The 19,539-nt window shown below is 43.5% G+C and overlaps 1 protein-coding gene across 2 annotated transcripts in view; it reads right to left on the bottom strand.

The window, feature by feature from the left end:
- NEXMIF (neurite extension and migration factor) overlaps positions 1-16,809 on the bottom strand; it is a 97,539-nt gene extending 80,730 nt beyond the window's left edge. For both annotated transcript variants that reach the window (XM_033109232.1, XM_033109242.1), the window contains exon 1: positions 16,207-16,809. The gene's annotated coding sequence lies outside the window, so the exon portion shown is untranslated. The remainder of the gene's footprint in view (positions 1-16,206) is intronic.
- Positions 16,810-19,539: the final 2,730 nt, after the last annotated feature.

Raw genomic sequence — 19,539 nt, 5'->3', positions numbered from 1 at the left:
GGTCCAAGTGAGGTTCTGTTTTCAGAAAGACCTAGACGAAGGTGTAAAAAAAAAAAAAAAAAATGAGGAGCCAGTAGCTTCCCATCCTGTTTCTCTTCTTGCCGCCATGTTGACTTCATTCTCAGATAGGTTCTCTCCTTGTGATGGTGAAGATGCCCTAGGTTTCTATCTTCCAAGTTCAGCAATTTCAGGCAAAAGAGGAATAAATAGTTCCAGCAAAGTTTTCTGGATTGACTCTGATTCATCAGGCTTGGGTCACATGCCTATGTCTGATGCAATCAATGTGGCCAGGGCTTAAGATACTCCCACTGATGTGAATATGAAACAGGTGATTTGTGGACATTTTAAATTTTAGCAATCACTAGGAATCAGAATGGGGCTCTGGTTACTTTTGAATATGGCAACACTGGTTATTTCAAAGTGGTAAGTTCTGCTTGGAAGTTAGAGAAATGGAAAATGAACTAAAGGTAATTAAAAGAGAAAAAGAAGGGCAGGGGAAGGAAACAAAGAAGGGAGAATAGACACAGCTCCAGTGCACAAAAATTCCCAATATTTATGTAGATACTCCAGCCTCAAGGAAGTGGTGCATAACTCCCCAGTCTTAAAGTGTGGACTGCCCAAAGTAATTACTCCCAAAGAGTACATTATGAAAATGGAAAAAAGTAACTTTACCCTGGAAAAGCCTGAGAAACACCACCTCCAGCCAGAGGATCACAATCAGCATCAACGGTGATAAGGCACGTTGCTAATATATACCGTAGCTACTCTATTTCCCCGAAAATAGGACCTAGCCGGACATTCAGCTCTAATGAGTCTTTTGGAGCAAAAATTAATATAAGACCCGATATTATATTGTATTGTATTGTATTATACCGGGTATTTATATTATATTATATTACATTACATTACATTACATTACATTACATTATATTATATTATATTATATTATATTATACCCAGTCTTATAACAAAATAAGACTGGGTCTTATATTAATTTTTGCTCCAAAAGACACGTTAGAGCTGATTGTCCGGCTAGGTCTTATATTCAGGGAAAAACGGTAGGATGCAATGAAAATGGCACTTTACCTGTGTGGGTTTCCTCCCTAAAACCTATAACCCCTGTGTAATCATGACAAAAACATCAGACAAATCCCAATTGAGGGACATTCTACAGAAAACCTGACCACTAATTCCCAAAACTGTCGAGGGAAAGTCTGAGGAACTGTCATAGTGAAGAGAAGCTAAGGAGACCGGATGACTAAATGTAATGTGGTATCCCAGATGGGGTCCTGGGACAGAAAAAGGACAGTAGAGGGATACTGAGGAAATATAAATATAGACTATAGTTAATAATACTATATTAATATTGGTTTGTTAATTGTGACAAATGTACCATAATAATAGAAGACATTAATAATAGGGGAAGCTGGTTGTGAGATATATTGGAACTCTCTGTACTATCATCACAATAATTCTGGGGATCTAAAACTGTCCTAAAATAAAACATTTATTTTAAAAAACAGGAAAAGCTACAAGAATACAATTTAAGAATACACTTTCTGAAAAGAAATAACAGGCATCCAAATTGGGAAGGAAGAAGTAAATTTATCTCTTCACAGACAACGTGATCTTACATATAGAAAACCCTAACTACTCCACAAAAAACCCTGTTAGAACTAATAAACAAATTCAGCAAAGTTGCAGGATCCAAAATCAATATACAAAAATCAGTTACATTTCTATGCACTAACAATGAACACTCCAAAAAGGAAATTAAGAAAACCATCCCATTTACACTGGCACCAAAAAGAATATTTAGGAATAAACATAACCAAGGAGGTGAAAGACTTGTACACTGAAAAGTTCAAAATGTTGCTGAAAGAAATTAAAGAGGACATAAATAAATAGAAAGACATTCGTGTTCATGGATTGGAAGTCTTAATATTGTTCAGATGTCAATGCAATCTATAGATTCAATGTAATCCATACAAAAACCCCAATGATATTTTATGAAGAAATAGGAAAAATCCATTCTAAAATTCATATGGAATCTCAAGGAACCCCAAATAGCCAAAATAATCTTGGAAAAGAAGAACAAGGTTGGAGTCATCACACGTCCTGATTTCAAAACTTACTACAAATTTACAGTAATAAAAACATTGTGGTGCTGGCATAAGGATAGACATATAGAACAATGGAATAAAATAGAGAGCCCAGAAATAAACCCTTACATCTATGATCAACTGATTTTCAACAAGGGTGCCAAGAGCATTCAATGGACAAAGGACAGTCTTTTCAACCAACAGTGTTCGGAACACTGAATATCCACACATGTAAAAGAATAAAGATGGACCGTTTCTCAAAAATTAACTCTAAATGAATCAAACCCAAATTTAAGAGCCAACAGTATAAAACTCTTAGAAGCAAACATAGAGGAAAAGCTTGATAGCATTGGATTTGGCAATGATTTCTTGGATATGATGCCAAAAGCACAGGCAACAAAAGAGAAAAAATAGATAAATTGTACTATATCAAAATGTAAAACTTTGGTACATCAAAAAACACTTTCAACAAAGTGAAAAGGCAATCAATAGAACGGGAGACAATATTTGCAAATCATGTATCTGAAAATGGATCAATATTCAGAATATACAAAGAACTCCTACAACTCAGCAACAAAAACACCCAAACAACCCAATTTAAAAATAAGGACTTGATAATGGCTCTGTGCGATGTCAGAGGGATAGTGGATGGTGGGAGGGGGGCTCACACAGTGTGAGGGATATAAATGATAAACATCTAAGTATTACTTTGTCCTGTACACCTGAAACTAATAAAAAAAAAAAGAAAAAAAAATAAGGACTTGAATAGACATTTCTCCAAAGAAGATTTAAAATGGCCAGTAAGCACATGAGAAAATGCTCAACATCACTAATCATCAGTGAAATGCACATTAAAGCCACAATGAGATATCACCTCACAAATATTAAGATGGCTATTATTAAAAAAAAAGGAAAATAATTGTTGGCGACGATGCAGATAATTTGGAATCCTTATGCACTATTGGTGGATATAAAATGGTGCAGCCACTACAGAAAACAACAGTATGGCAGTTCCTCAAAAAATTAAAAATAGAACTACCTTATGATCCAGCAATTCCACTCTGGATTTATACCCCAAAAATTGAAAGTAGGGTCTCGAAGCAATATTTGTTCATAGCAGCATTATGAACAAATTATGAAGCCAAAAGGTGGAAGCAAGCAAAGTGTCCCCATCAACAGATGAACAGCTAAAGAAAATGTGACATGTACATATAAAGGTAGGAAATTGTGACACATGCTACATGGATGAACCTTGAGGACTTTATCCTAAGTGAAATAAGCCAGTCACAAAAGGATAAATAAATACTGTATGGTTCCAGTTATATGAGGAACCTGGAATAGTCAAATTCATAGAGACAGAAAGTACAATGGTGGTGCCAAAGGGCTTGGGGGAAGGGTAAAATGAGGAGTTAGTGTTGAATGGGGACAGAGTTTCAGTTTTGGAAGATGAAAAGAGTTCTGGAGCTGGACTGTGGTGATGGTTGCATAAGAATGTGAAAGTACTTAATGCCACAGAACTGTATATTTAAACATGGTTAAAATGGCCCATTTTATGTTGTGTGTATTTTACCACAATTCAAAGTAATAACATAAAATAAAAAGAATGGGCATTGTGGCATGACTGCCTTTGCCTTTCTATGGATATATATAGGCAAGGTAATCTAGAAAAAGGTGATTAACGTACCAGATTAAAATGGTTTGATCTCCTAGTCATTTCCAGGATGCAGAAAACACCTGTGACCGAGATGTCAAAGTGAGGCTTATTTGGTAAACATACAAACAGCCTGGATTGGAGTGCTGCTAAACTGTGTTGTGATTGGCTGCACAAAGCACCAGTGAGGCACAGCTTACTGCTCCCGTAGGCACTCAGAAATAGTGCAGTCGCTGGTTCCTGGTTCCATTACACACCTTTCAGTCCCAGGGAATCGTGCTTAATAAAGTATCACCCATGCAATTTACAACCCCGGAGGCATGCACTATGAGTACACCTGGCCTTAGAAAGAGGCCGGTGTACGTTTCTCCCCTAATAAAACAGCTTCTCTGAAACGGAGGCTACTTTACTCACGTTAGTGCTCCATTGTTACTCCTACCATCTCCCCCCTCCCCCCAGCTATAGTATGTTACACTCAGTAGGTAGTCTTTCAGTATACTGGATCTGTGAATGACTTTGAGCTTCAGAGAAATGGAATGAGAGAGCTCCTTTAACACCCATCTCAGAAATTGAGGGCCTGTCTCAAATCTCAAGGCAGTTCCAAAGCACCGGGTGTGCCTTTAATGTACATGAAAGTCTCTCTTCCCGACTGTACAGCATCAGTCTTCTGCCCTAAGACTGGAACTTACACGATTGCCTCTCCTGGTCGTCAGGCCTTTGGAGGCAGATTGGAGCTACACCACCGGTCTCCAGCTTGCAGACATTTCATGAAACTTGCGAGCCTTCATAACCGCCTGACCAATGACATCTACATCTATATCTGTGTATCTATGTATCTCTCTCTATATATCCTCTTGGCTCTGTTTCTCTGCAGAATTCTGACTAATACAGATTTTTGACCAAAAGTCCCCTTCATGACATTTAAAAAATTTGATCACAGATGAGTCCCAGTTATAGGGCCAGAAGTGTCATAGGGGAAGCCAAGTAAAAGAATGCAAACTGCCCCCCAATGGGGTGAGTTTTAATCCCAGCTCAAAGATTAACATTCTATCTGGCCAAGAGCCTTACCTGCTAACTCAAAAATGGGTGTGGGGGGGTGAACTAGATCAGTGAGTCCCAGCCTGAGGTCCCTGGTCACCTTACGACACCACAGAGGTAATCATTGGGATTCTCAAGTCATTTTCAATACTTCCAAACTTTAAGGAAAACAGAACTTTATAACACAGCTGCCCCACTTATTTAAATGTCAGGTTTCTTTGATTTTCCCTGGAATTGCATTGGTTATCCATGCTGATGAGAAGCTCTGATGCACACGTGTGTGGATGAACGCAGAGAAGCTTATTTAAGAAGTGCAGCTTTTTCAGGAGAAGAAAGTTCCTCGAAGCACCCAGCCTTGCGAAGAAAGATAACAGAAGGGTTTGGGGGGAGTATGAAAAGACTGGGAAGCACTGATCTAGCTGATTTGTAGCTGAGGCCCCTGGCAACTCTCCTGGGCTTCACATCTACTTGTGTCTCTTGTCTTTTCCAGTGACGACTGTAATCTTTACTCACCTGAGACATTGGACACAGATGAACAATGGATTTCTTGGTCTGCCATCCTCCTTGGGTCTAAGGACATCTGTGAGCCATACTCCCCCTATACCCATGCATTCAGTCGTGATTAAGTGGGGGCCTTTCCATAGGTAAAAAAAAAATAAATTGCAAGGTTTCCTACAGCCAAGCTGGTCAGCATGCAGTCCAGTTCTCTGCACTTTAGGTGCAGTAAGTGTCACTTCCCATTTCCCAGAGCCTTTGATAGGCGTGGCAGTTCAGACTCCCCCAGAGAAGTTGTCTGCCCAGTTTGAAGGGGAAATGCTATTTAGTGCCTAAAGCTACTCCTTGTTAAGGGCCGCTTTAGCTGGGGGAGGAGAAAGGGGAGTGGAAAGGAGCTCTCGGGAACTGAAACTTGAATCTGGGGGTAAACACAGCTGGGATTTGTTCCAACATTGGCTTCTATGACCTGGAAACAAGAGCACCCTGTGTCCCAGCAAAACGTGTTTGCTCAGCCTTATCCTGCCTATTTCTGAACTTCAATCCACCACAAAAATAAGTATCTTTAAAAATAAATACTTGGGCAGGGGATAGGATTCATTTTAGAGAATTTGTTTAATTACTTCAATTTAAAATCTTGAACATTCCGAATCCTGCAGTCCTCACTAATTTGCAGGTGAACATACACACACACACCCGCTACCAGCACCACCACCACACACTCTCGCCAGCCCTGAAGGAGTTTGGGATGGAAATGCAGCTAGCCCCTACCTAGCATGACTCCTGGCTTTCCAGCCCTGCACAATAGAAGAGAGCCTGGAACTGAAAAAATTGAAACTGTCAAGTGCTTCTGAACAACTACTGCGAATTGACATTTGGCCGATGCAAAGAGAATCTAAGGCAGCAAGGGCAAGCTAGCAATGAATTAAATTTATTAAAGCCAAAACATGGTGAGCTTCAGCGGGCTACAGTCTGGCTTTCCAAGACCCAAGACCAAGGAAAATGGCACTTTCTTTATTTTTTTAAATTTTATTATTTAATCTCAACATTGTCCTTTTTTGCTGAGTGACCTTGAGCAAATACCTTAATCTCTCACGCTTCATTGTTTCAAACACATTGAACTGTCTAGAATGATAAACCATCACCTGTCTTTGTCCCAGAAGGTATTCATAGAATGCCATTTTGCATGTATTACAATTGTACTCAACAATTCTAATCGTGTGTGTGTGTGTGTGTGTGTGTGTGTGTGTGTGTGTAGAAGTGGTGTGGCTTTTTCTCTCGTAGTAAATGCTGAAGAAATTTTAAAAACTGTCATCTTCTTTGAGCTCCAGCTCCGAAAAAACTGAGCACCCCACCCCATGGAATGGGGAAACAACCACTATTGCTCTCCACACAAGTCCCAGCCTATGCTATTTTGATTGCTATGGACCCTGAGAAGTAAGACACCTATCAAGAGGGTCTCCTGGTGGCTCACTGGGCTCAAACCGAAAAGCAGAGCCCAGCAAGTGCTTCTACACAAGGACCTCATCACACCAACGGCCCTTTAGGGTGAAGCCTGAACTGAGCTGCCTGCCTGCCACTCTGAATAACCTGCCTGCACTGTGCCCCTGCCAGCTGAGCCAGCTCTTATAAAGGGGTTCCTGGAATCCTATTTCAACCAATAGGATTGAGGCTTTACCCGTCCAATCAGAGCCAAGCAGCTATATTCTCCCCGCCCCCATCAACATTTTCACTGGCCAATCAGAGCAACTCCATTCTGACCAATCAAGACAGTTCCTTTTAGACCAATCAAATTTTGAGGCTTTGGAGTCCTCATTTGAATGAGCTCAAACCAACTAGGGACTAGGTGGTGGGCCTTCTCTCTATATAAGTCAGCTCCCCCCCACTTCAGGAGCTCACTTTCCCTTCCTAGTGAAGATTGCCTGTCGTGGCCTGGAGCTGAGACAACAAAGATATCTGTTTTACCTGAGCAGAGCAGAACTGTCTACCTGGAGAAGGACCTCACCCCAGGACCACCTTGCCCCAGGACCACATCACAGCCATGCTGTGTCACAGCAGTGCTGTTACATAATTGAGCTGTAACACAACTGAGCTGTTTGCCTTGAATAAAGGAATAAAGTTTCCTTCTTCAATGCACTCCAAATTGGGGATTTCTGTTTGTACTACATTGGCGCCATTGACCATCATTTGACATGGCTAAATAGCAAAATCGTGCCTTAAATAATTATTCACTGGCAAGATTTCAATGTACAAATCTACCTTTTGAGTGGGAAAAAAAGCAAGATAAGGTATTACCACAGAAACAAAAATTGTACAGGAGAAAGGTTAGAAGACCAAAATAGTAAAATGGTCAGTACTTGATTCCTTCATTTTGTACTAATCTGTATTTCCCACACTGTATTAGAATTGATAATTTTTATAATAAAAAATTGCTGTTTTATTTTCTCTCTCTCTCTCTCTCTCTCTCTCTCTCTCTCTCTCTCTCTCTCTCTCTCTCTCTCTGCCATGGAAGGGTTTCACATACAAGACAGGGAGACAGGAGTTTCAAGTACAATATTAAATGGACATGTGCCCTTGCTACGTCTTCTTCCTTCTGTGGGCCTCTGTTACTCCTTGATAAAATGGGGTAGGAAACTGACTGGGAGGTATGCTCTTCAATGTTTTTTTTTTTTAAATCTAGCATAATTTTTATGAACTTCCCTGAAACAGAAACAAAAAATAAATAAACATTTTTTTAACAAGGTTGGGAAAATCTCTAAAATCATGCTTTTCAATGTTTTATAGCCAAAATCAATGGCCTGGCTGAGCTGCCTAGAGCCTTTGAGATATTTGGTCCTAAGAGCTACCAACTGGTTGGATTTTTAATTTACCTGTAATGTGATTATATATGATTTTATCATTAAAATATCATGAGAAAGTAATGTACATGTTATTGAGTCTAGGGTACAGTTAGAGTGGAAAAGGTGAATATAAATAGGAAAATGGAATACATCCCCAAACTAGATGTTGAATGAAGGAAAAAATATAGTTGCAGAATGACACATACATTAGGATATTACCTGTGACAATTAAGAAAAACACACAGAAATGTACATATACATACACACATGTGTAAAGTATAAAAATGAAATGGAAAAATACATTCCAAATTCATCTTTGCCACAGTTATGAATCTCTGTTCATTACTGAGCTGGAAATAAGGGACAGAAATTAACTTGTATGTACTGTTTTATTTGTCCCACTGGAAAAAAAACCTAAAGCAAACTTTACGTTAAAAACGATAATGGCTGTTATACAGCGTGAATAAGTTCTAGAGCTCTGCTGTTCAACGTAGTGCCTCTAGTTACAATACTGTATTGTGCACTTAAAATTTGTGAAGTGGGTAGATACATTAAATGATCTTATCACAATAAAAATGTTATTTATCAATTCTGAGTAGAGATCCAGGTGTGTTTGTTATATAATTGATTCTCAGTGTTTTCCAGTATGTTTCTACTTACTCAAAATGAAAACATATATCGTTTTTAAAAGTCAAATGTTGATTATTTCTTTTCTGCATTTTTCAAAATCTGTGAAATGTTCATGGGTTATTTTGATAAATGACAAGTAAATTTAATCTCAAAAGAAGGGAAATGAAAAAGAGAAAAAAGTCACAGGACAAAGAAAAATGCAAGACCGGGTCACTGGAATAAGATAGAGTAAGGCCTTGGGAACCCCAGGAACTTCTTGCACAAAAGTAACTAACAAATTCCTGTTTCTAGAACATAAGCCAAAGATTTAACAAATGGACCTATTATAAGACGGAGGTTCTTGGGTGTTCCATTCCCACCCCCACCCCCACATATGTATTTAAAACCTCACTGTGTTTTGCTGATTTCTCTGGACAGAAATTTGCAGTGAGTCTCCTCCAACTGCCGAGCCTTTCAGGCACAAATTTTCCATCTCTGTTTCCAAGGTGGCTGTTACAACACCACAAATCACCTTCTGCCATTCCTTCTTGAGCCAAATTCCTACTGGTTTCCAGGAATCATATGGGGAATATGGTTCTCTGAATTTATTCCCTCACAGTACTCAGCTTACGACATTTGTTCAACTAAACGTCTTACTTCAAAAGCTAAACCTGCTGAAGATAAAGCTTTTCATTTTCCCCCTACTACCTTCCCTTCCCTGTCAAGTCAGAAATGCCATCTTGTCCCCCAACTCTGAGGAAATCTAAATTTTGGCTCTTTGCTGCACAGTGATTGACAAGTGAATGCATTTGCTTTTATCAACTCACTGTCTCTTGATTTTTTTCCCCTCGCCCTTTGGGTTAGCCCTTTCCCCCCCAGCCATCCTTGCTGTCGGTGGGCATCTCATAACATGATGTTTTAGAATGGCTCTCCCCATCCTGACTGTCTGACACACCCAAGAGCCATAGCCTCTCTAAGGGTGGCAGTGGCCTTGCATCTGGTCAGGAAAACAGCTGCAGTCAAACAAGATACAGATCCCGGGCAACATGGAGTGAAAGTTTGAAGGCCCTGCTGATAAGTGAGGGGTAGGCTGGGAAGGTGCTCAGGCAAGGGAGACTGGTCAATGGAATAGAGAAACACAGGCTTCAGTGTTTGGAAGCGACAGTCCCTCTTACCTCACTGTTCAAAGAAACCACTGACAGAACAGTCTAAGGAAAGGGATCAGGGCTTGACCTGTAATTATCACTCTGTCTCTGATTTACAGTGTGGCTTTGGGCAACTCATTTTAAAGTATCTGAGACTCAAATCCCCCATCTGGAAAACATTACCATCATGGAAACTGTTACTGTGGGTAAAAACCTTAGAGATCAGCTCTAGACCAAGGCCACATTTCATAGTTTGAAAACTCTGAGGCCAGGGAGGGGAAGCAGCTTGTACTATGTGGTCTTCAATATTTACCTTTCCTAAGTCCATGAGGTTGTTTGTGAAGCCAAATGAAATAAAACATAGTAGCCCTTTGAATCCTTTAGAAGAGAGGGGCTATAGAATTATAAGGTGTTATTATTGCAGCCTTAATGCGTATGGTCCCTTAACATAACTCTGTCTCCTGAATGAAGAAGACACACCAGTGTGAGTTTTCATTTCCTCAGGACCACTGAACACACAGTGGTCTCCTTCAGCTGGCCATCTTAGCAACAAGCCCAGACATGTTTTCAGGGCTTAAAAAACTTTACCTTTAATATATGATGTTAGATCTCCAGGATGCCTCATACGAGTCCTAAGGGTCCTCATGAAGATATATGGACACCACCTCCCTCTCTGACTCTATCACCATACCTAACAATCAGTGCTGGCAAGGGTTTCCTATTTTTTCAAGGCCATTGGCTAAGAGAAATATATAGAGACAGAGAGATAGATGAAAGAGAGAGAGATGGTGTCATGTGAGCATGAATGAGCTTTTATGGAATATGCTTTACATATCAATAATGAACTTGTGGGGGGTGAGTGCTGAACAGACATTTTTAAGAATCTGAAAATTGGGCGTCCGGTTAGCTCAGTTGGTTAGAACGCGATGCTCTTAACAACAAGGTTGCTGGTTCGATCCCCACGTAGGCCACTGTGAGCTGCATCCTCCACAACTAGATTGGAACAACTACTTGACTTGGAGGTGATGGGTCCCGGAAAAACACACTTAAATAAATAAAAAAGTGTAAAAAAAAAAAAGAATCTGGAAGTTGACAAGTCAAGGATTTGGGAAAACTAGCCTTGACTTGTCCTTGGTGAGAACAGAAATGTCAAAGTGACTCTTTTTCATAATAAAGAAAAAATGCCTGTGGAGGCTAATCAGAAAAATGATCGCAATAGTAGCTGTGAGCTGTAGCCCATAGGTATACTAATAACAGGCTTTTTTGAGAGTCATTTTCGAGGCTTCCATTTCAGGCTGCTGTGACCATGAGAGCCATGCAATGGCAATTCTTATAACAACTAGGCAAAGGCTACTGCAGAGGTTTTTAAGTCACAACGCACGATTGGACTTCCTGAAAATGTATGCAAGTGTCCCTTTTCTGAAGAGAGTATCCTTGGCATTCATTGAATTTTCACAGGGGTTCATGCCACAAAAAGGTTAGGAGCCCCTAAGCTAGATGGTGATGTCCCATTTTATTTACTCCCCTACTCAGTGAAGCACATTATCAGAATGTGTTCCTCTTATTTAACTAAAGAGACATCAGCTCTCTGTCCAAGCAAATTGCTGAGACCTGGTCTCTGGCTTAATAAATCACATGCGTGCCTGGGGAAAAAAATGGCAAATATTGGAAAGTAGGGCAGAAAGAATTTAGTAGCTCCGCAACATTTTGGTTACTGCAATCAGCAGGGGAAAAAACATCACTATTGACATTTTGACTCAAACAAATTCACACGCAGGTTTCCCTTTTGGAGTCATCACCCTGCTACTCCAGCAGATTCTGGACAATCTCCCAAACCCTAGAAATCAGCAGATAGGTGTGTGCTCAGGAAATGTGGACTACTTTGAACACTGGCCTAAGTAAAGCTCAATGACGAAGGGGAAGCTTAAAAACATTGGCAAAACCAACTGAAAACGGCTCTGTATTTTCTTCTTGTCTGCATTATTTCTTTTTTCGGAGCAGGCCAGATTTGGCCTGTGGGCCATAATATTTTTGACCCTTGCCCTAGATCAATGAAAGCCAATCACAGGTACTTAGCACTGGAAGACAGTTTAAAAGGTTATATTGTGCATTACAGAAAATTAAATGGAAACATATGTAATATCAATATATAAACATGTATTTATATATTTAGCAAGACCACATGCAGATTATTCTGCACAGAGAGAGAGTTACCTGTGCACTTCTTAAAACATATTCTAAAAAGCATTCACACTTCCGTTGTTACCACCCTCTTTTGTTTTATCACCATCATGGTCAGGATGATCTTTCTAAACCTAAATGCCTCCTGATATGCTTTAAGTTCATTACCTATTATTACCAGCCCTTCTCTCTCTCTCTCTCTCTCTCTCTCTCTCTCTCTCTCTCTCTCTCTCTCTCTCTCACACACACACACACACACACACACACATGCATTTTGGAAGGATATCTTTGGACCCAATAATCCAATTCAGTCAAGCCCAAAGCTTGAATCATTTCTGGGATTCTTATCCTCCAGAAAGACTTCTTAATTAGGAAAAGGATAGGCTGAGCCAATTAAGAGCCTATGACATCTTCAAAGTTCAGTATCCCCCGCCCCCAAATTTTACAAATATAACCATCTCCTCAAATCTAGAAGCACACTTTGATTTAAAGGAGGTGGCTTATAGTAAGGGTGACCGCAAAACTTTTTCTCCAAACTGAGACACTTTTGAGGGTGAAATAAGTATTCTGGGACAACAGGTATAAACCACAACATATGGCCACCCTACTTACAGTTCTTCATAGAGGAAATGCCCTAACTTCCTGAAACAGAATGAAAATTTGTCCCTGTTCTGGATGAAGCCTGGCTTGGTAGTACACAAGCAGTCAGGCCCACGGTATAACCTTGGTTTCTAACCTCTAACCCCTCTGAAGGTAAACATTAGGAGCAGCTCCTTGGTTAACTGTGATACTTGAAATGAGCTACTGAGGGAGAGAGGTATAACTCTGTAAATGGAGTTTGGGGGTCTTTGAGAAAATAGTAGCTACTTGTTTATATCAAAGTCATCTTACTGGGGATACATAAGATGACCCATTGAAGTATCTTTTAGAAAAATGAAAATTATGAGCGTATCAGTTGGTCCTGAAGATTTCAGTCCTTTTTCCACCAGATCAAGGGAGGGAAAATCATCAGGTCATAGTGCTGATGTAATACAGAAAAAGAGTACATTCCCTAGCAGACGCCTGTGAGCCACTGTGGGCAACGAGGGACCGATGGGAAGAGAGCCATAGAGAGTCCTCACCCCTTACCTGTAACTGGCCCCGGGAAAGGCCTATCATCACTAAAAGGCAGCATCCCCAACCCCGCACTCTCATGGCACCCCCACTGCCTAAAACCAAATTTTCTGCATGAGAGAAAAAGTCTGAAGTTAAAGGTAGCCCCACGTGATGCCGTCTTGTCCAGCGCCCTTTGCTTGGTTTCCAAGTAGCCCTGGAGAAGTCCTTCACTCCTCTTGCTTACTGCAAGCAGGAACGCTTACACCATGTATGTGCCACCAGAGAAATAAATTCAAAGGTAATGCAACAGGGTCAATGGCTAATGCAATCTCCTCTTCTCCCCTTACTAAGGGATTTGGAGGGGGAAAAAAAGGATTCAATAGAGCTGGACTTAGGAACACAGCACCTGCAATCCATGCTTCTTTCCCAAGCCAACACTTCCATAAGACAGGGACCTCCACAGTGATTGTGTCAGAAGTCCATGCGCGTGTTTGAATGTGTAGAATCCAGCACTTAGCACTTTTCCCATCTCTCTTCTCCCACATCCTAACACAGGCAACACCACCCCATCTTTAGTTCTCTCTGCATGCTGTGTAGTTTACAGGTAATTAGAAGATTATGGAAAAAAGAAAAAAAGAGAAGGACGGAGTAAAACAGAGAGAAAGTGGCAGTGTTCTGCAGTTGTTTCACTTAGGCAACGGTGTTATAGGTGTGTGTGTGTGTGTGTGTGTGTGTGTGTATACGCACGTGTGCATATGCACTAAAAAGCATTGATGCATTGAAGATTTACTCACTGAACAGGTTGATTTAACAGACTTGACACACGTCAAATTTTACCATGTGCTTCCAATAATTGTTACCCATTTATCAGAGCTGTTACTTAGCCAAATATTTGTTTTAAAAGTATTCTCCTTTAAATGACTTTCTCTAGCTCACTGCACAATCAATGTGTGGTTCATTTTGATTCTATTCTGTTCTGTTAACAACAGCTATTTGGTAGAGTCTCTGAAATCTAATCTTCCCAGGGCCATTTAACTTCCACCCCAAATGTATTCTTTTTTTTTCTAGTAATAAATTTCTGGTTAAAATCATACAGAAAAAAAATTTAAATATGTACAATGCCCCTTCATGTTATGGTATTTTTACACTTATGATTTACTAAGAAAAATCACTTTCTTAGCATACTTTTAAAATCACACATCTGAATGCTGTTAATCTAAAAAACTGACTATAAGGACAAATGGATATCGTTTTTGTGTGTGTGTCTGTGGTATGCGGAAGGGTGGTTGGGACAGCTAGGGGAGAGTTAGGTGGATAATTTGAGTAAGAGAAAGTAAAGGGAGTCAAATTTCAAGTCTTCAATTTCTTAAATCACCCTAGTCTATCTGAACACGTGTGCACAAAAAATTATATTTTTTTCAACTCAAATGAATGCAATCTATCTAGGTTCGGTGGGAGGTAAAATATTAGAAGGTATTCCTAAGGAACAAAATGTCTAATCACTAGCTGCCATGGCTGGTTTGAGTTCCTGTATTGTAAATATGCCATTTGCAAAAGCAAGAGGTTCATTTTGAGCTCCCAGGTCAAGGAGTGTGGGGACCAGGAAAGATGAGTTGGGGGGAGAGAAAGGGAAGTCCCACCAACACACAAGTAAATTTTTGACCCAGCAAGCAAACATGTTTTTGTTTACTGCTGGGTGAATGTACAAGTCTTCCAGAAATTAGACACTGTCATAAAAATGTACCAGCCCAAATTTAAATTGCTCACTAGACAGATGGTTAATTATATTCACAGCCACATATTTCACTGGGATAGAGTTTCAGACACTCAGCCAGTTTTATTTGATTAGCCGGGTTTCCAGTTAATATGTCAAATGACAGTTAGTTAGGGCTTTTTTGTTCCCTTCTAAAAATATTTTTAAGGAAATATAAATTCTTATATTTATATTTCCATGAGAACGCCACTGCTGTAAATGAAACGTTTGGTCAAATGTTGTCGTACGTGTAAAGCTGTCAGGCAGATTCATGCCTGGAAACGGAAATGGTCTCCATAGTTCAGAGAAGACCACTGGAGCACCTTTTCTCACCAAGCAAAATATCTCAGGAACTATCAGAACACTGCTCCTCCGATGAAAACAAGCGAGGAGACCCTCAGATCCAGGTTAAAGTGATTTAGATGCTTATTAACAACAGCCCAGGCAAGCCCTACACACAAATCATCTTTTCAGATACCGGTAACAGTGTAGAAAATGGAGTGTTAGGGAAAGGCCACACGGCGAACGAAGTGTACTGCTGGGCACGGAATTCAACACGCTGGGAGCTAGGACGCAAAATAGGAAAGCACCTATTCCCCAATGCAACCAGAAACTCGACAAAAACACAGCGAGCTGCTGTGGAAGTGGGGATGGCAATTTTTTTTTTTTAACTTGGGGAACGGCGAAAACCTTGCGCGGGTGCTTCGGTCCCTCACGAATCAGAGCGACAGAAGCAGTCATGCTGAAAGCACTGGATTCCTCAGCAGAGCGACGCCCGCTGAGCGGCGCGTTGCGCGGAGTTCGCGGCCCGGCTCCCCGCGCGGGTCGCGGCCTCCCGGCCCCGCCGGCTGGGCGCCACTCGAGTGGACGCGTGCGGCAGCGCGATGGGGCCTCGGGCCACCGTCGGCCCAGTTGACCGAGCAGCTGGGCGAGGCTCTCTAGAGCCCCCAGCGTAGGGCCGCCGCGCTGGCGCGTGCTCGGGGCGCGGCGCTTCGCACCTGGCTCGCGATCGGGCCGCCGCGTGGCGTGTGCTGGCCGCGGCCCGAGACGAGGCGGCCGTGCGCGGGCGGGCTCCCCTCCCCCCGCGGCCGCGCCGCGCCGCGGCCTGTCCTCGGTGGAGGTGCCCGGCAGGGCGAGCCGGGACCGCGCGCCCGCGGCCTTGCTACCGCTGCACACACGCACACGCCATTCTCTCGCACACACCCGCCCTCCGTCCTCTACTCTGTGGGCTCCCAATTCCTCCCAGCCAGCTGGTGAGCCCGCGAGAAGGCCGCGGCCGGCCGGCAGCGCCCCTGCTCACCTCACAGGCCGACCGGGGACGCTCAAGGCCGGGCCGCCGCCGTCACCGCCGTGGCTCAAGCTGCCGCCGCCGCCTCTGCCCCATGCGCCGGGCCGCCAGGTGCACGCGCCCCGCTGCCTCCGGCGCCGCCGCCGCGCGACGTGGACTCCGAGCCGTGGACTAGGGCCCTGGAACTCGGTGCCTCGGGGGCTGCCGCCGCTCCTGGACTCCGCGCTCGGCGGCCAGCAGCGCCAGCCCGGGCCGTGGCCACCTCGCGAGCCGCCCGAGGCCGCTCAGTGCGCTGGCTGGGGCCGTCCGCAGGAGGGACGGCCGCGGAGGGAGGTGCTGCTGTCACTGTCCTGTTAAGGCTCCTGCTCAACGCTGCTAGTGCTGTGGCGGCGGCGGCGGCTGCTGCTGATGCTACTGCTTTTCCTGCCCGGGTTCTCCGGCTTCGTCCCTCCTCCTCCCCCTCTCTCCTCCTCCTCCTCCCCCTTCTCCTCCCTCCGCCGCTTTTCTCGGAGCCTCTGCGGGCGCTGCCTGCTCTCTTCCTCTCCCTGAGCTGCCACTGCCCATTCAGAAAGGTGCCCAGAGTGGGGCTGCCTCGGCTGCCACCATCGCTATGGCCCCTGCCATTGTTTCCTCCAACCCGGCTGTCCTTGCTGGACGCGTCCCTCGTCTCCTTCCCCTCCCCACCGCCGCCCTCCCTTCCCTCCCGCGTTCTCTCTACCCTGTCTACGGTCCCTTCCCTATGTGCCCCCTCCCACTCTGTCCGTCTGTCCCTCCCTCCCTCCCCTCAGGCTCCCGGGAGCGCGCACTGCGCAGCCACCTGTCATAAAGGGCGCGCACCCCTTCCCCACCCCCACCCACCCCACCCCCACTCGCATTCTTGCAACCAGTGCAGCGCTCTGCCCCCGGCGGGCACGCAGCGGACACCACTCTCCCATGGCTTTCAGGGCAGTGATGTGTACAGAGAGGGGCGCTCTGAAGTTTGGGTAACAATATCTAAATGGCTTCTTCCACCAAGCATCCAACCATTCAGCCCGTGCCTACCCAGAACCTCTGAGCCTAGGCCCCCAGGAGAGTGGGTCATATTAGAAGGGTAGGATGAAGGGCCATTCCCCAGAGAATTGCACAGCCGTGTTTTTTGTAATAAAGAAGGGGAAAAGAAGAGAATCTGAAATGTGCCGGGAAAGAAATGGGATCTGCGCAACTGCTGTCATTGAGAAGTCCCCTAGTGGGTCGTGCCCCTGTGCCCCTTCGGAATTCCTGTGAACCCAACAGGAAACAGCAAGGGGGTGCAGAGCAACTTAGAAAGCACCACTCAGCCCTCCTGGAACCCTGGCTGTAAGGTTGGGGCCTGGGCCCCTGAACCAACGCCACTAGGAGCCAGAGCAAGAGATGGAAAGGCTGCTGCCAGAACATCAGGAGAAACACGAAGTTACTTGCTCCAGCAATCCAGTGCCAAAACCCAGCTTCTCCCCTCAGGCACCACCCAGTTTCAGGATTCTCTGCTCCCACAGCTGCAGCCTCATTTTGCCGCCAAGACTCGGGCTGTGACACCTGATGTGTGCAACTTCTCTCCATCACCCTTAACAGAGTCTCTACGGCCTGTCACACAACCCCTCCCCAGAAATAGCACAGGTTGAGGAGGCTGTTGCCTTTTCCTTGGCAAAGTACAACAGACAAATGTTCTAGATATCCCATTGCCAACAAGGTCTGGGGTGTCTGATCAAGTTTGAAGCACTCTCCGTGTGTCTTTCATCGCTGAGCTGTGAAGTCTCAGTCTGGGCTCAGGGGGCCCTCTTCTAATTCCTCATCTCAGTGCCTTGCTTGCTAGTGAGGTTACTAGTTACCATGAGGGAGAACACACACCATCTATGTTAGGGGATGAACTGTGGCCCCTCCCAAATTCCTATTTTGAAGTCTTAACCCTAATATCTCAGATGGTGACTGTATTTGGAGACAGCCTTTAGAGATGATGAAGTTAAAATGAGGTGGTTATGGTGGGCCCAAATCCAATCTGACTGGTGTCCTTATAAAAGGAGAAAATGTGGACACACAGAGAGCCACTGGGGGTGTGTGCATACAGGGAAAAGACCATGTGAGGACACAGTGAGAAGACAGCCATCTGCAAGCTAAGGAGAAAATTCTTAGGAGAAACTAAATGTACCAACGCCTTGATCTTGGACCTCCAGCCTCCAGAACTGTGAGACAATACATTTCTGCTGTTGAAGCCACTCAGTCTGTGGTATTTTGTTATGGCAGCCCTAGCGGACCAATACAATCAGGAACCATGCAGTGTCTTAGTAAAAGGTTGGTAGAAAGGACTTATTACAGGATTTGGGCTTTGATTGGGTAATCTGGGGGAGAGCCTAAGAAAGTAGGGGTTCATTCTGTATTGAATGCTGTCAGAAAACAAGGACAATTCTATGACTGGGCATCTTAATAAATCTCTATAGGGAGGACAAGCTAAAGTGGGGATACAGCTTAGTGACCTTGTTTCCATCTGTGCTTAGACTAAATTATTAAGTGGCATTGTTTTGTCTCACTTTATCATGTTATCAGGGTAACCTTGTCTGATGTCGCCATTTCGTGAGATGGTTTATGTCCAATAGGAGAACAACATGGCCTGCCTGTGAGTGCCAGGGGCTGCTGCTTTGTGTTCCTCATATGCGAGTACTTAACACCATTCATTCATTAGTTGTAACCAACCTAGCCTTAGGTAAGTTACTTTACCTCTTTGTACCTCAGCTTCCTCACCTCTAATTGAGGGAAATGGAATTAAACCTAGGATTGTTGTGGGGACTAAATGTTAGAATACTGCTTGGCACATCAGCAGCATTCATTGGATGTGGACTATTATTCATTTCTGTCTTCTCTAACAGACCGTTTAGCTTGAGTTACGTATTATCTCTTCTTTCTCCCTTGCTAGACTGTGAACTCCTTGAGGGCAGGGATAATATCTATTGCCATAGTAATAAGAGCTAACTTTTATTGAGTGATTTCAATGGGCCAGGCACTGTCATTAGCTGTTGCTACTCCAACAAAACTCTGAGACCCCATCCCTACGTGTAGGCAAGTCTCAGTCGGTCTCCTCCTCTGTGATTCCACAGCATCTGTATTTTCCTTACTCACTGTGCTCAGCGTAGGATACTGACACTGTCTGCTTATGTTTCTTCCTCCCCTTCTAGACTTCTCACTTAGAGAGGAAAATGAGTATTTTTTTAAATTTACAAATAAAATTCATATATATATTTAATGTGTACAATGTGATGTTTGATATACATATGCATTTGGAAATGATTACCACAATCAGGCTAATTAACACGTGCATTACTCACTTAATCACGATTG

The sequence above is a fragment of the Rhinolophus ferrumequinum genome, chromosome X, assembly GCF_004115265.2.
Source record: "Rhinolophus ferrumequinum isolate MPI-CBG mRhiFer1 chromosome X, mRhiFer1_v1.p, whole genome shotgun sequence".
NCBI lineage: Eukaryota > Metazoa > Chordata > Mammalia > Chiroptera > Rhinolophidae > Rhinolophus > Rhinolophus ferrumequinum.
Note: the sequence above shows the minus strand (reverse complement) of the source record. Positions and strands in the feature narration are given on the sequence as shown.